This window comes from Stegostoma tigrinum, chromosome 32 (assembly GCF_030684315.1).
Source record: "Stegostoma tigrinum isolate sSteTig4 chromosome 32, sSteTig4.hap1, whole genome shotgun sequence".
NCBI classification, from domain to species: domain Eukaryota; kingdom Metazoa; phylum Chordata; class Chondrichthyes; order Orectolobiformes; family Stegostomatidae; genus Stegostoma; species Stegostoma tigrinum.
This window is the reverse complement of record NC_081385.1, coordinates 2,245,662-2,262,351: the sequence shown is the minus strand read 5'-3', so window position 1 is coordinate 2,262,351 and position 16,690 is coordinate 2,245,662. Positions and strand designations below refer to the sequence as shown.

Genomic DNA, 16,690 nt, shown 5'->3' with positions numbered 1-16,690 from the left:
CCTTAAAAACATTCAGCAAGCTTCAACCGCTTTACTGGACAGGGAATTCCACAGATTCACAACCCTTGGGGTGAAGAAGTTCCTCCTGAACTCAGTCCTACATCTGCTTCCCTTTGTTTCGAAGCAATGTCCCCTAGTCCTAGTTTCACCTGCTCGTGGAAACAACCTCCCTGCCTCCACCTTATCTATTCCCTTCATAATCTTATATGTTTCTATAAGTTCTCCCCTCATTCTTCTGAATTCCAATGAGTATAATCCCAGCCCACTCAGTCTCTCCTCATAATCTAACCCTCTCAACTCTGGAATCAACCAAGTGAATCTCCTCTGCACCCCCTCCAGTGCTAGTATATCTCTTCTCAAGTAAGGAGACGAAAACTGCACACTGTACTCCAGGTGTGGCCTCACTAGGCCCCTATACAGCTGCAGCATTGCCTCCCTGTTTTTAAACTCTATCCTTCTAGCAATGACAGACAAAATTCCATTTGCCTTTTTAATTACCTGCTGCACCTGCAATCCTACTTTTAGCGATTCATGCACAAGGACACCCAAGTCCCTCTGCACAGCAGCATGCTGCAATTTTTTACCCCTTAAAGCATAGTCCACTTTGCTGTTATTCCTACCAAAATGGATGAACTCACACTTATCAACATCGTACTCCATCTGCCAGACCTTTGCCCACTCACTTAGACAACTGAGATTCCTCTGCAGACTTTCAGTGTCTGCTGCACACTTTGCTTGAGCCACTCATCTTAGTGTCATCTGCAAATTTTGACACACCACACTCAGTCCCCAACTCCAAATCATCTACGCAAATTGTAAACAATTGCGGTCCCAACACTGATCCCTGAGGCACACCACTGGCCACTGACTGCCAACCAGAAAAACACCCATTTATCCCTACTCTTGTTTTCTACTCGTCAACCAATCCTCTATCCACGCCAATATAGTACATGTAATACCGTGCAACTTTATCTTATGTAGCAGCCTTTGGTGTGGCACCCCGTCAGAAGCCTCCTGGAACTCCAGATACACCACATCCACAGGTTCCCCATTGTCCACCATCCAAATGATGTCTTCAAAAAATTGCACTAAATTAGTTAAACATGGCCTACCCTTCATGAACCCATGCTGGGTTTTCCCAATGGGACAATTTATATGCAGATGTCTTGCTATTTCTTCCTTAATGATAGATTCAAGCATTTTCCCCAATACAGAAGTTGAGCTAACTGGTCAACAGTTACCTGCTTTTTGTCCACTTCACTTTTTTAAACAGTGCTGTCACATTGGCTGTTTTCCAATTTGTGGGAACCACCCCAGAGTCCAGTGAATTTTGGTAAATAATTACTAGTGCATTTACTATTTCCCCCATCACCTCTTTTAGTACCCTGGGGTGCATCTCATCAGGTCCAGGAGACTTGTCTACGTTTAGCACCCATTAGTTTGCCCAGCACTGCCTCCTGAGTGATAATGATAGTTTCAAGGTCCTCTCCTGCTATAACCTTTTTGCCTTTCGTTTTCGGCATGTTATTTGTGTCTTCCACTGTGAAGACCGACACAAAATAACTGCCTCGGCTATTCCCTCATTTCCAGTTATTGAATTGACCTTCTCATCCTCTCAAGGACCAATGTTTACCTTTGCCACTCTTTTACGACATGCATATTTTGCTGCCTGTTCTTATATTCTGAGCTATTTTACTCTCAGAATCTATCTTACTTTTCTTTATAACTTCTTTGTGGCTTTCAGTTGACCTTTAAAGATTTCCCAGTCTACTAGTTTCCCACTACTCTTTGCTTTTTTGTATGTTTTTTTTAATCTGATACTTTCCTTTATTTCCTTAAACATCCATGGCTGACTATTTCTTTCCCTACAGTTCTTCCTTATCACTGGAATATACTTCTGCTGAGCACTGCGAAAAATCAATTTGAAAGTCCCCCACTGTTCCTCAATTGACCCAGCATAAAGTTTTTGCTTCCATTCTACCTTAGCTAACTCCTCCCTCATCCCATCATAGACTCTTTTGTTTAAGCACAGGACATTGGCACTGGATTTAACCTTCTCACACTCCATCTGTATTTTAAATCTGTATTTTAGGGCAGCTTGGTGGCTCAGTGGTTAGCACCGCAGCCTCACAGCACCAGGGACCCAGGTTCGATTTCAACCTCAGGTTACTGTCTGTGCAGAGTTTGCACATTCTCCCCATGTCTGCATGGGTTTCCTCCGGGTCCTTCTGGTTTCCTCCCACAGTCCAAAGATGTGCAGGCTAGGTGGATTGGCCATGTAGTGTTCAGGGTGTGTGGATTATAGGGGGATGGGTCTGGGTGGGATGCTCCAAGGAGCAGTGTGGACTTATTGGGCAGAAGGGTCTGTTTCCACACTGTAGGGAATTAATCTAAATTTGACCATACTATGATTGTGCCTTCCAAGAGGATCTCTAACTGTGAGATCATTAATTATTCCTGTCTCATTGCACAGGCCTAGATCTAGCATAGCTTGCTCCCTCGTAGGTTCCATTACATATTGTTCAAAGAAATTATCGTGGATGCATTCTCTGAGCCCCTCCTCAAGGCTGCCATGACTGACCTGGTTTGACCAATCGATACGTGGATTAAAATCCCCCATGATAATTGCTGTACCATTTTTACATGCATTAGCTATTTCTATGTTTATTGCTCGCCCCACCACAATGTCATTATTTGGTGGCCTATAGACCACACCTATCAGTGACTTATACTCCCTGCTATTCCTAATTTCCACCCAAATGGATTCAACCTTTTATTCAGTAGAGCCTATATCATCTCTCACTACCACCCTGATCTCATCCTTAAAAATCAGAGAGACACCACCTCCCTTACCTTCCTGTCTGTCCTTCCGAACAGTTTGATAGCCCTGGATATTTAACTCCCAGTCATGACCATCCTGCAACCGTGTCTCTGTAATGGCCACTAAATCGTACCCATTTGCCATGATTTGCACCACCAATTCACCCACCTTGTTTCGGATGCTCCAAGCATTCAGATAAAGTGCCCTTATGCCAGGTTTTGCACCCTTTTTCTGAGTCCTATCACCTCCATTACTAACAGCTCTTCAGTTCTCTTGAAGCTTCGTCCACCTACAGACATGCTGTTTTGCTTCCCTGTACGCTCACTCCTCCCTTCCCCCGTACTTACTAGTTTAAAGTGCTGTTGACCACCCTATTTACCCTTGTCACCAGATTAGAACAGGTTGATTAAAATATCTACAACTAGCTAGGCCACACTGACATAGAGTTATAGCAATAATTTGTATTTATGTGGTGTTGTAATATAATAAACATTCCGAGACATTTCATAAAATATAACAGTGAAACATAGTATGAGTTACTTAGGGAAATGATCAAAAACTTCAAAGATATAGTTTTTAACTTGTGACTTAAACGAGGAAGGTAGAGAGGTGGGTAGATGGATGTGGAGGGAATCCAGAGCTTAGGGATTGGCAGTTGAAGGTATGGCCACCAATGGTGGTGTGATTAAAATCAGGGATCCTCAAAAAATCAGAATTAAGCTTGCATTACCTCAGAGGACTTGTGGAGCTGGAACACATTATAAATAGTGATCAACAAGCTAGAGAAGAATTTTAACACGAGGGTAAAAATCAACATCCTGGGAGTTACCAATGACTAGAAATGAACTAGATACTGTGTAAATACTGGGGCTACAAGTGCAGGTCAGAGGCTGGGAATTCTGTGCCAAGAGACTTACTTCCTGACTCCCATAAGTCTACCTACCATCTACAGGATACAATCCAGGAGTGTAATGGAACACTGTTCACTTGCCTAAATACACAGCTTAAGAAATTTGACACCACCCAAGATAAAGTACCAGTATGATCAGTACACAATCCATCACCTTAAAATTCACTCCCTCTAGTGCAGACATACAATGGCAGCATTATATTCCATCCCAAAGATGCACTGCATCAGGTGGCTATGCCTCCTTTGAAAGCACCTTCCAAACATAAGACCTCATCCAGAATGACAAGCAGATGCACTGGAACACCACCATCACCCTCAATTTCACATCAAGCTATACAACATTCTGACTTGAAACAATATCACTGTTCTTTCACTCTTTCTGAGTCAAAAATATGGAACTTCCCTCCTAACAGTCCTGTGGGGGTATCTACATCCCATGGACTACAAAGGTTCAAGAAGGCGCTCACCGTCATCCTCTCAAGGGCAGGGCAACAAATATGCTCACGTCTCATTGAAGAATAACACAAAATCAGAAAACTGTTTAGTAGAGGTTGCCATGTAAAAACTGACTGCTTCATTTCTCATGTTGCATCTGTCAGGAACTAGGCTGTAATTGGCTGCAAATCTCAATGAGACATCTGATTATCATGCAAAGCACTATATAAATGCAAGTCCACTCTGCAGTGATAGGGTGGGAGGGGAATTAAACTAAAATACTAAGATGTTGTGAATAATAATAATAATAATAATAATAGCTGCTCAGACCACATTCCACCTGTGGTGGTTCATGAAGATTTGCCTTGCTTATACTAGAGTCAGAGCCAATGGGAACTGCAGATGCTGGAGAATCCGAGATAACAAAGTGTGGGGCTGGATGAACACAGCAGGCCCAGCAGCATCTCAGGAGCACAAAAGCTGGCGTTTCAGGCCTCGACCCTTCATCAGAAAAGCATTTGCATTTGCTGATGAAGGGTCGAGGCCCAAAACGTCGGCTTTTGTGCTCCTGAGATGCTGCTTGGCCTGCTGGGTTCATCCAGCCTCACACTTTGTGGAGGCAAAATGGTTCTCCTCAAGGCATTTACACTCAGCTAAATGCCTATGCTTCCTGAATGGACTTTGAATAAAGAACTTCCAGTAAGTGCTCACAACCTATGAATGTACAAAAAAATATAAGATTATGGTGTTGTTTAACTGTGGCTAGTGTAGCCGAGGGAAGCAGAGGGGTAGTTATCAAATCAGAGCTCATGGTACAAAATAAAGCCAACCATTCCAAAATAGTCCTCGTATCTGTATTTCAAAATAATCACCTCGAAAAGACGTATTAAACACTTCCTGTGGCAAAACATTCCATGCTCCGACATTTTTTTTAAACTTCGAGCAATTGTCAGGAATACTCGAACAGAATGGGGAATTTGAAGGGACATGTAAGTGAGACCACTCAACGTGGATGGATTCAATTTCCAAATCCTTGCGACATCTCGATGGAAAATGGAGCTGCCAGGAGAGGGCGCGAACTTGCTGCTGCAACAACAACAACAGCATCAGCAAACAGCGATACAAATGCAGGAAAAAAAAACAAAGCAAACCATGACAAATCCAGGAGGGAAGAGAGGAAAATAAGTGACCAAGAGCAACAGTAACAAAAAAAATTTCCCAAATTACTCTGGGCTAAAATCAAGGCACACATTGCATGGGGTGGGGGGCAGATCACGTGGTAGGACAATTTCGCCCGACACGCCACCAATAAACTTAAATTAAATTCTTATACTGATGACAAATTCTGACAGTTTGTAGTTGATTTATTGAGTTTGATGAGGTAACCCAGATGTTTTTTGGGGGTGGGATAGCTTTAAAAGTCAACTGATTGATTCGGGCTCGGCCGATGACGTTGGGCCGAGGGAGAAGACGCCATATTGGAATCGGGCAGACAAAAAAAGCGAATAAACATAAGCAGAGTCGGAGAGAAATCGTCGCCATCGAGGGTTTGTTCAATGATGTTTTTTTCTTAACACTTTTATTCGAGTGTCAGGAGTTAGGATGTGATTTTATTTTTGGAAACGGTCGCTTACCTGCTGTTATTTATGAAGCTGCGTAGGATGTTGATTATTTTTTCCTCTCTTCCGTTGGCCGTTGCTTTGCTGTAAGGCCACAAACACTCTGTTTTGTCGTTTTTTTTTTGTTTTAATGTGTTTGACCGTGTCTTTTAAAATTTCGTGTTTTGAATCCAGTTTTTTTAAATTATGCGTTTTTCGCGAATATGTCGAAAGATTTCGTTAAATGTCTTCTGAAAATTGTAATTTACTTAATTTCTGATAATGCTGTCGAGACTTGTTTTTCTCTTTATGAATTTTTTAGGAAGTGTTTGAGCTTAGGCTGTTCCTTTTTTTTCGGGGTGACGGAGTGGTAGAAGGCGGCCGGAATTTTATGAGCGAACTGGTGTAAATATTGACCCTTTTCTCCCTCACTTCACTCTTTCTTGTAAACTATAGCTTCTCACTCCGTCTGCTGGCTGGTAAAAGTACATAAATATCTATCTTGCATATTAAATAAAGCGCGTGGATTTTTGTTTACTCCTGTGAAGCTAGATTTTTCTGTTCCAGTTTTCGTTCTGTTTATGTCACTACAATGTGACAGATGGTGTTGGGCCTTTAGGGTTTTAAACATCATAATCTTGCTGTTGTTCCAAAAAAGATAAAAAGCTAACAATAGTTTGGAATGTTGATACTTTCTTTAATTTCAAGCGATAGAACTTATTTTTAAAATTAAAAATGTCTAAGCTGTACTAGAAATTCTACCTCAATGGCTAAGGTTAAGGTTAAGTTCTTGTAATTGAAGTTTCTGCAGCCCTTGGTTGTTTTTAAGGACGGTTATCAACTTTCATTTAAATTTGTTTACATTACATTGCCAAAGTTTGCTATCTTGATTTTTATGTTGTGAATGCAATCTTGTGTAGATGGGATAAAGATAAATTTGTTACAAAATATTAGAAAAATAGTGACTACTTGTACATCACTTTTTTTCGTGGTAAAACATCCCCAGGCACCAGAACGTTTGTTTTGACAATGATACCAAAGCACAAAGAAGTTCCCATTGGTAAAATTTGAGCAAGGAGGTGGGTTTTAAGGAGTACCTTAAAGGAAGGAAATAAGGTTGACAAGGTTTTGGAAGTTGAATTCAAACTTTTTTGTTTCAAAATTGGTTGATTATCTGCTTTGATTTTTCCCTCCCTGCTTAATACATAAGACATTTAATGTCCTTTTCGGGAAGGAAACTGCCATCCTTACCTAGTCTGGCTTATGTGTGACTCCAGACCCACAGCCATATGGTTGACTCTGAACTGCTGTCTGTGCAGTTAGGGATGGGCAATAAATGCTGCCTAGCCAGTGGTACCCTCATCCTCTTAATTGTTTAAAAAAAATTTTAAAAATTGAGTGTTCAATCCCTCTTACGTAACCATGTTTGATTTTTGGAAGGTTGATATATGTTTGGAATATTGTACCGATGATTTTTGTTTTGAGGTTATTTAACTTAGTCTGTTTGAACAAGTGCATTCTGATTTGTCCATGCTGTTCAGTTTAACTAAGTTTTTCAATTTTGGAGGCAGAAGTGATAGGATAGAATAGAATAGAATGGAGTAGCGCAAAGTCAGCAATTAATTCAGTGTTTAGTATAGATGTGTTTCAACTTATTGAAACAGTTTAAAATACCTGCCTTTGCCCTTTATACACTAGTTATTAGTCTATTCCACTGCAAAAAGAGCCAGTGGCAAGTTTTAATAATGTTAACTACCTATGTCCAATGCAATGTCGAACTTGTTGTAAATTGGATGAAAATGATTAGGTCCAGATCAGTATTATAAAATGGCAAGCTATTTGATTACTTGGAAGCTGGCAAAATAACAGTTTTCTTACTGTACATAAAATATGCTGCAGGCCATTTGGCCTGACCAGTCCATGGCAGTCTTAATTCTCCATGACACCTCCCATCTCTACCTGCTCTAAATCTATTATCGTAATTCTCTAGTCTATCTCCCTCATGCCCGTCTATCATTTCCCCTGAAATACATCTAATCATTTGCTTCAACCACTCGTATGGTAGTGCTTTCCACGTACTGGCCTTTATCGTGCAAGAGTTTTTCTGAATTCCATATTCTATTTCTTGACTTACCTTATATTGATGGCCTTTAGTTATGCTTTTTGCTACCAAGCAGAATCATTCTCTATGTCCACTATATAAAGTGATGAAAGGTTTTGATAGAAACATGTAGTTCACCTCCCAGCTTGTGTTTTGAAAGGAGATCCAGGCTGTTCACTGTTTTGATATGTGTATTATATGCATGTGTATTGTTATAATCGAGGGCACCAAGGCTCCTAGTTCCTGCATCTGTGCTGTCCTGTCCTAGTGCTTCTGGATCGAAGATGACTTGCTTCCTCTTCCTTCTCCAACTTAATAGATTTTGACATTTCTGATCAGTCTGACTGTTCTGTCCCATGCAAAACAACTTGTGCGTGAAGGATAGGTAGATAGTTGCTCAGAAGTTTGCGTACTGTCCTGATATCTTCTGTCTCTGTGTTCCTGAGTTAGGTTTGTTGACCTCCTAAAGAACATTCTTTTAGTCAGTCAAATGCCAGGGTTTCCTACGAGCTGGTGGTTTTGTTTGGTCTTGCGAGTGTGAAAATCATGCCCTGCTCAGCAGATTGGTTTTAAATGATTAGTGGCATGTTGGTTTGGCTTGCTTGCCACTGGATTTGGAGGCTCTTGTAAAGGCACTTGTAGTGGTACATCAAGTGGGTCCCTGCTGTACGTTGTCCAAATATCTGAAGCATGTAGTAACTCGGATCATAACTGCCTGGTGGCCGTGACAGTGGTCAGAATTTAATTTTACAGTATCCAATCAAGTGTTGTTACAATATGACTGACCCAAAAGTCACAGGACGATAAATGGAGATATTGCTTTTTAGAGTGAGAGGTGGGTGATAAGTGTCTCCTCGTCTTTTTTTTAAATTTAGACCTTGGAGAGGGTGTAAAAGTTAACAGGGATTTCGAACGTCAGTAATGTGGAGAAGCTGGTGTTCTCCTTGACAGTATTAAGGAAAGACTTAATAGTGGTGTTCAGAACTGAATTTGGTGAATAAACTATTTCTAGCTGTGTCTGGGTCAGTAAGCAAAAGGAGGTGGGGAAAACTAGAAGTGATCTAAGGAAATGTTTTCAGATGAGTTACGATGATCTGGAACAAATGGTTTAAAAACGAGATGGAACTTTACTTGGTAACTTTTTTCAAGATAGTTTGAATACTTGAAAGGGAAGAACTTTTTTGGGAAAGGGCAGCGTTGAGGGTTAGTGGAATAACTTTTTTAGAGCTAGCACAAAAACAGTGAACTGAACAGTTATCTTCTGTTATATTTGTATAACTTAATATTTTTCCTTGGTGTGGAAAGCATGTATTGATAACAAAATTGTTACAGTGCAGAAGGCCATTCAGCCTGCTTCTGTCTAAGCCAGCTCCCTGAAAGAGCATCTCACCTAGTGTTCTTTAGAGTGATCCTCTAATTCCTTTTGGAATGTCTCTCCTGATCCTGCCTCTGCCCGAAGCTTACACAGTATATTTCAGACCCTAACCACTCAGTATGTAAAAGCTTTTCCTCCTTGTTGCTTTTGCTTGTACTATTACTTTGCATCTGTGCTCTGTTCATTTTGAATGAATCATGAGTGAGTGAGACACTTCCACACTGTTTGCTCTGTGCAGATCCCTCAGACTTTGAATACTTCAATGAGATCTGCTCTCTGCTTTCTCTCCAAGGAGAATAGTCCCAATTTGAATCATCTTCATAACTAAAATTCTCCATTCCTAGAATTGTACTAGTAAACCTCTTCAGCAATATCACCAGTACTTTTAACATAGTTCTGAGTACTACACTTTTAGAAAGTATATTTTACCTAAAGCTGAAATGCTTTAAGTTCAGCATAAACTCCTTGTTCCTGTTTTATCCCTTGTTAATAAAGTCTAAATATTATATGCTGTCCTGCACCTTCAGTGACTTGTGTGCATATGCTGCCAGTTCGCTCTGCTTCTGCATCCACTTCAAAGTTGTACATTTCATATGTTCTTTGTGTAGTATAGAATGTCATCTATCACCTATCTATCCACAGCAAATGATTAGTGTTTGAAGTTCTGTACTGCCCTTGGTTTATCACGGTTCCAGTTTTGTAACATCTGCGGGCTTTTGAAGTTATGCTCTAGTCCCTGGGCACTTCACAATTCTCCTATCGGAAAAGGAAGAGTTCCAGCACTGGTCCCTGAAGAACCCTCTTCCCCTGCCTAGAAATTATCCATGGACTGTTGCTGTCGTTCATATCACTCACGCTCTTGTCCGTGTTGATACTGTCTGTTTTTTTATTTTCAAGAGTTCTAACTTAGTACTCAGACTTCTTAGGGTGGCACTGTATCACCGACCTTCAGGGAATCCAGGTAAGAATCATCATCAAACACCTCAATTCATCGAAAGAACACCCGTAAATGCATTTAATGTGATTTCTACCAATCTCTGCTGGCATTCACTTAACGCACATGGGACTTTTTTTTTGGGTCCAAAATTAATTCTGCAAGTTTCCTGATTGCTGAACTGGTCTGTAGTTTAACTTATCCTTGCAGTATTTTAAAACACGGGCACAGTGCAATTCTTTTTTAACACTCCTTATTCATTATTGCCACCACTGTCACTTTTCATTCTTTCCTCTTTCCTGAAAACCTTGTATCCTGGAATACCTAATATGCAACCCTGCCTTTGCTTGAACTAAGTCTCTGTAAGAGCCACAGTATCTTATTTCTGTTTAAATCTGTGACTGCAACTCCCCAGTCTTTACCTGGCTTCGTGCATTCACTTGCGTGCACAATAAGTGATTTTAAAGTTAATTGCCTTCTTCCCCTACTAAAACCTACTTGTTGATTTGCCATTCTGTGTTTCAGTCCTAGCCTATTCTCACAGTATTTTGTGCACTTTGGTATCCTTGAGATTGTTGACTTGCTCACCAAGCTGGCTTGTTCTTGTTCTGACGTGTTGTCACCGTGCTAGGTAACATCAGTGGAGCCTCCAATGAAGCGGTGTTATTCTGTTCTACCTGGAATTTATACTGTTTGGTCTGTTATGGTGAGTAGTGTCATTTCTGGTTTTGATCTGTGTGGGTTTGTATGTGGGGTCCAATTCTGTTGATTGCAATACAGGTAGAGAACCACGCCTCTCGGAATTCCCATTCATGTCTGTTTGGCTTGGACTACTATGGTTGCCTTGTCTCAGTTAAATTGATGACTTTTGTTGTCTTGAGTGTACCGATTTATTGAGAGTTTGTCATGCCGTTTTGCTGCTAGCTGAAGTTCGTGTATTCTGATGGCTAGTTTCCTTTCTGTCTATCAAATGTAATGTTTGTGACATTTATGGCATGGTGTTTTATAAACCATGTTGATTCTGCATGTTGTGGGAATGGAGTGTTTATAATCTGCTCAGTTAATGAAGGCCATCTGGTTGTCTGGGGCGAGGTAACCACGGTAGCCCAAGCCAAATTGACATACTCAGGAATTCCTAGAGGCATGGTTCTCCACTCATAGTTCAATCAACAAACATATAGAATTGCACCCCATAAAGATCAAAACTGGAAGTGACAGTACTCTCCATAACGGACTAAACAGTGTAAATTCCAAACGGAGTAGAATAATGGCTTCATCAGAAACTCCTGTCAGTCACCCAGCAAGATGATTGAACATCTGAACGAGAACAAGCCAGCTCAGCGAGCAAGTCAACAACCTCACTGCCACCTGAGTTACGGATCTCTGCTAAAACTTTTAACCTCGGTATTCTTCTCTGATGGTATCTCTTGGGTCTGTCGCTCCTCAGTTGATTTAAACGCTTTCTAATATCATTGACAAAATGCTTTCCAAAAAACTTGGTTGTACTTCTTCTGTTCAGATGTAAACTGCCTGCCTGTAGAAATCACTTCCTTTTTGGAGGGGTCCAAATGTCCCAAGAATTTAAAGACCTCTCGAACCAAATTTCTGCACTCCCTAGTGGAACAAGTTGTCCCCATTTCTGAAGAAGGGTCTAGGCCTGAAATGTCAGCTTTCCTGCTCCTCTGCTTGGCCTGCTGTGTTCATCCAGCTCTACACGTTGTTATCTCAATTCTCGAGCATCTGCAGGAACAAGTTGTAGTTTTGAGATTACTACGTTAAGGTCCAGTTTGCTAAATTTCTTCTCCATAACACCTTGAAGTAGAAGTAGGTCGTCTGGCCCACTGAGTGCTCTGCCATTAGGTAAAATAGAATAATCCGCTTTCCTGCCTTTCCACATAATCCTTAATTTCCTTCTATTTTTTAAAAAAATCTGTCCATCTCTACCTTAAATTCTTAGCATCCCAGCCTCTACAGACCTTGATGGTAAATAATTCCACAGATTCACTGCCCTCAGGAGAAATTTGTCTTCTGTCTGAAATGGATGATCCCTTGCTCTTAGTTTCCTGTTGAGTGCATAATCTACCTCAGCATCTACCTTGTCAACTCCTTAAGCTTAGATTGCCAGACACTGTAAAATCTCCAGAGCTTTTTACAAAAGGGTGCCCTATTTCCTGAGGGGTGATTCTGTTTGGGTCTTCCTCAGGAATCTGACATATTTCTCTTTCTCAAGGGTAAGCTAAACCCTAATTCCCAGCAGTCAGCTGTCATTTTCTGAAATTTAAAAGTCCAAGAAACTATCAGATGGCAAGTATGTAAGGTTGGGACACTTCAAGTGCAGTGGAAGTGTGCCTGTCTCTAACTAGGGGGCTCAGGTTCACTTCAACCTTCTCTCTCTCGTGCTTTCGCGCGCTCAATATTTCTGAATAGGTTGATTAGAAAGTATCTATAAGGCAGCTGTGGGGCAGTAATGTCCCAGCCTCTAGGATAGAGGATGTGGAGTGGAGTGAAGTTCCATCTGCTCCAAAGATCTATTAAAATCTATTTAATGAATCTATTCTGACAAAAGAAGTACTGCCTGGCTTGGCACCTATTCAGAGCTCTTGTGGTGCGGCAGTGATGTCCCTGCCTCTGGACCAAAAGACCTGGGCTCCAGTCCCACTTGCCTCAGAGCAGGGCAGGATTTATACAGTTAATGGTGGGGCCTTGGGAGTGCTTTTGAACAAAGGGGCCTGGGGTGCAGTTGCAAGTAGACAGGGTGGTGAAGAAGACTTCTGGCATGCTTGCCTTCATTGGTCACTGCATTGAATGTAGAGGCTGGGATGTAATGTTATGACTGCAGAACATGTGTTAGGGCACTTTTGGAATATTGCATTCAATTCTGGCCTCCATGCCATAGGAAAGATGTGAAACCTGAAATGGATCATAAAAGATTTACGAGGATGTTGCTGGGATTGGAGGTTTTGAGCTACAGAGAGAGGCTGAATCAACTGGGGCTACTTTCTCTTGACCATGGGGGGCTTCAGGGTGACTTAATACAGGGTTTTTTAAATTGAGGGGCATAGACAGGGTGAATAGCTAAGGTCTTTCCCCTAGATAGGATAGCCCAAAATTGGAGGCCATAAGTTTTTTAAGGTGAGGGGGAAAGATTTAAAAGGATCTAAGGAGCAACTTTTTCATGCAGAAGGTGATGCTTACATAGAAAGCTGGCAGAAGAAGTGGAGGCAGCTGGTACAATTACAATATTTAAGTCCTCTGGGAATACATATGACGAGTGGGGCTTGAGCAGTTTAGGATATCTGGTTGGCAGGGACAAGTTGAGTCAAAGTCTCTTTCCAGGCTGTATGGCTCTGTGTGCAGTAACATGTCTTAACTGTGTGGTTTTTGTTTTGGGGAGGTGGCAAATTTCAATATAGGAACTGACATCTGGAGTTGGTGTCCAGTCTAATTTCACCAAGACCATGCACAAGGGAAGTGTGATATTCGGGTGCTGGGGAGGTTGGTTTCCAGGTGGTTAGGAGATAGGGTACCAGTTGGGTAGGAATAGGATAATAGATGGGTAGAGGGGGCTAGTTGAGGATGGTGCAGGGTACAGTAAGGCACAGACCTACTTAGAGTAGGTTAGGTGTTCTGGAGAAATCCTGTTTTGGGCGTGAGAGAAGGGTAGAGATTGAGCTCGGATGGTTCCAGCTTGACAGCAGAGGAGTTGGACTCGGTTAGGGGAGAGGGGTCAAGTTAAGTCCAGACAGAGGTGAATGGACGGCCACTTCACCTTGGGTATAGACTGGGTCTGATGGCCAGGTGGATTTTTGGGTCAGTCACGTTATGGGGTATTGGAGAATTTGGGTGCAGTTCGAGGGCAGGGTGTATTGTTTTGGTTCTGAGGTGGGAGTTGTTCACCTTTTTCAGGTGTGAAGAGCCTGGCGGCTTAATAGTCAAACCTTTCCTGAGTGACTTTTATTTATTTAACTTGACCTGAACCGTCCAGTGTCTCTTTTTACACCATTGTGTGGTGTAATTGCCCAGTGGGAAATTCAATTTTCTGGGTAATTCCTTCAGAATATGCTGCAGTGGGGATTCTACAGGGACCCTATGTCAACAATAATCTGTGCTCTCAACATGACTATCTATCAGTATAAATCCTACCTCTTGCTTCTTTTGATAAGATTGGCTCTCATTCTTCTAAACTGAGTACCAATCCCACCACCTCCATCTCTCCATAAATGTCTCTGTACCCAGGATCAACAAAGTATGCCATCTCTGCTTGCAGTGTCAGAATCTTCTCTTGGAGAAGGGCCCCATATTAATGTAAGTGTGGGCTGATTAATGTCTTGTATTGTTCTAGCAAGACTCCCTTATGTTCATGCTCCATTCCCTTTGAAATAAAAGCCAGCATTCCATCTGCCTTCCCAGTTAACTGCAGAACTTGTAGACCAGCTATTTATGATTCATGCACAGATCACCCCCCCCCCGCCGCATCTCTGCAGCTCTCCCCGTTCAAATGATATGTCCTGCCAAAATGCACAATGTCTGTGTTGTGTTCACCACCTGTCTTTCCACTATTTTTCTGTCCTCTACAAATTTCTAGTGATAGCACGTTCACTTTGCTCGTCCAAGTTGATGTTACAAGTACTTGGGTTCTCCAGCACTGAGCCTGGTGATGTGCTACTAGTTATGTCATTCTGAAAACGCCTCCTGTATCCCACCTTTGTCTTCTAATACTTAGCCGCTCCTCTTGTCCATATTAACATAGCACTGCTAGTGCCATGCGCTGTGATCTTGAGTACCTTTGTTTATCATAAATTTTTTTGAAACCTAAATTTACTGGCTGCGCTTAATTCTATTTGTAGACTATCTCTTTTTTTTTTGTAGGTTTACTGGGTTTTTAAAAATTCTAATGATTTTCAGTCTTTTTCCCTTCACAAAACCATGCTGATTCTGCTTATAATGCTTTCACAAAGACAACTGTTCATCTTACTGGCCTATAGTTAACTTCCTTTTTGAATAAGGATGTTCGTACAGGTAGCTTTCCAATACTCTGGGACTTTGAGAATCTAAGAATTCTAGGAAGATTGTGACTAGTGCATCTACTTGCTATTTCAGAAATTCTGATGCTATTTCTGTTTTTACCTATGTGTTTGGTTTCTTTGGTTCACAATTTCGGGCTGTTTACCCAGTAAGTTGCTGAAAGGCCTATGAAATTAGAATTGCTATACTTAAAATAGCTTTGTGCTCTCTCTAGGTTTTCCTAGATTGGGTTCTGTATCATGTATTTTCTTCTGACTGCAGTTGCAAGTTATGCATAAGTCTTAAACTTGGTAAACTTGAATTAAAATTTTAAGTGTTGAATTTCCTCAAAGTTGCAAAATATTTGTTCCATTCAGAACAATTAGTAACTAGATGCAAAATTAGATGTCTTGACCATGGTCACAATCGAAATTGTGACTGCTTTCTTTTCTTAAACTTTAAACATACCTGACCTCATTACACGAGTTAAATGGTTTTACAACTGATTTGTGATTTGATGTTGGAAAATTCTTTGAGCCCAAGTAAAATTTTTTGCCATTTCATTTTGATATGCAACATGCATATTTCTCACTTGTGAAAGAAAGCAGAGACTTGAGATCATTCTTGGGTGTGTTTTCAATAAATGTATTTGATTGGTTTTCATATTCTCGGGAAATCACACTAAGGTTTGGGTGGGGTGGTGATTAAAATCCAAGCTTGAGGTAACTATTCACACTGCCAAAACGTGTCTGTATTTGGCAACTTGTTATTTTGCCTTGTCTTGTAGAAGAATGAGATCTTTTTTCTTTTTCTCTTTCTCAGTTGACCCTTTGCTGAAACTAAAACCCAGAAAATATATGGAAAATGAGATGTGACATAGAGATTGGTGATAATGGGAACTGCAGATGCTGGAGAATCCGAGATAATAAAATGTGAGGCTGGATGAACACAGCAGGCTCAGAAGCACAAAAGCTAACGTTTCGGGCCTAGACCCTTCATCAGAGAGGGGATGGGGTGAGGGTTCTGGAATAAATAGGGAGAGAGGGGGAGGCGGACCAAAGATGGAGAGAAAAGATAAGTGGGGAGGTAGGGAGGGGGTAGGTCAGTCCAGGGAAGACGGACAGGTCAAGGAGGTGGGATGAGGTTAGTAGGTAGGAAATGGAGGTGCGGCTTGGGGTGGGAGGAAAGGATGGGTGAGAGGAAGAACAGGTTAGGGAGGCAGAGACAGGTTGGACTGGTTTTGGGATGCAGTGGGTGGGGGGGGGAAGAGCTGGGCTGGTTGTGTGGTGCAGTGGGGGGAGGGGACGAACTCGGCTGGTTTTGGGATGCAGTAGGGGAAGGGGAGATTTTGAAGCTGGTGAAATCCACATTGATACCATTGGGCTGCAGGGTTCCCAAGCAGAATGAGTTGCTGTTCCTGCAACCTTCGGGTGGCATCATTGTGGCACTGCAGGAGGCCCATGATGGACATGCCATCCAAGGAATGGGAGAGGAAGTGGAAATGGTTTGCGA

General features: G+C 41.6%; 1 protein-coding gene across 1 annotated transcript in view; it reads left to right on the top strand.

The window, feature by feature from the left end:
• The first annotated feature begins 5,309 nt into the window (after positions 1-5,309).
• Positions 5,310-16,690, top strand: part of ddx6 (DEAD (Asp-Glu-Ala-Asp) box helicase 6) — a 47,267-nt gene continuing 35,886 nt past the window's right edge. The window contains exon 1 of the mRNA XM_048562175.2: positions 5,310-5,713. The gene's annotated coding sequence lies outside the window, so the exon portion shown is untranslated. The remainder of the gene's footprint in view (positions 5,714-16,690) is intronic.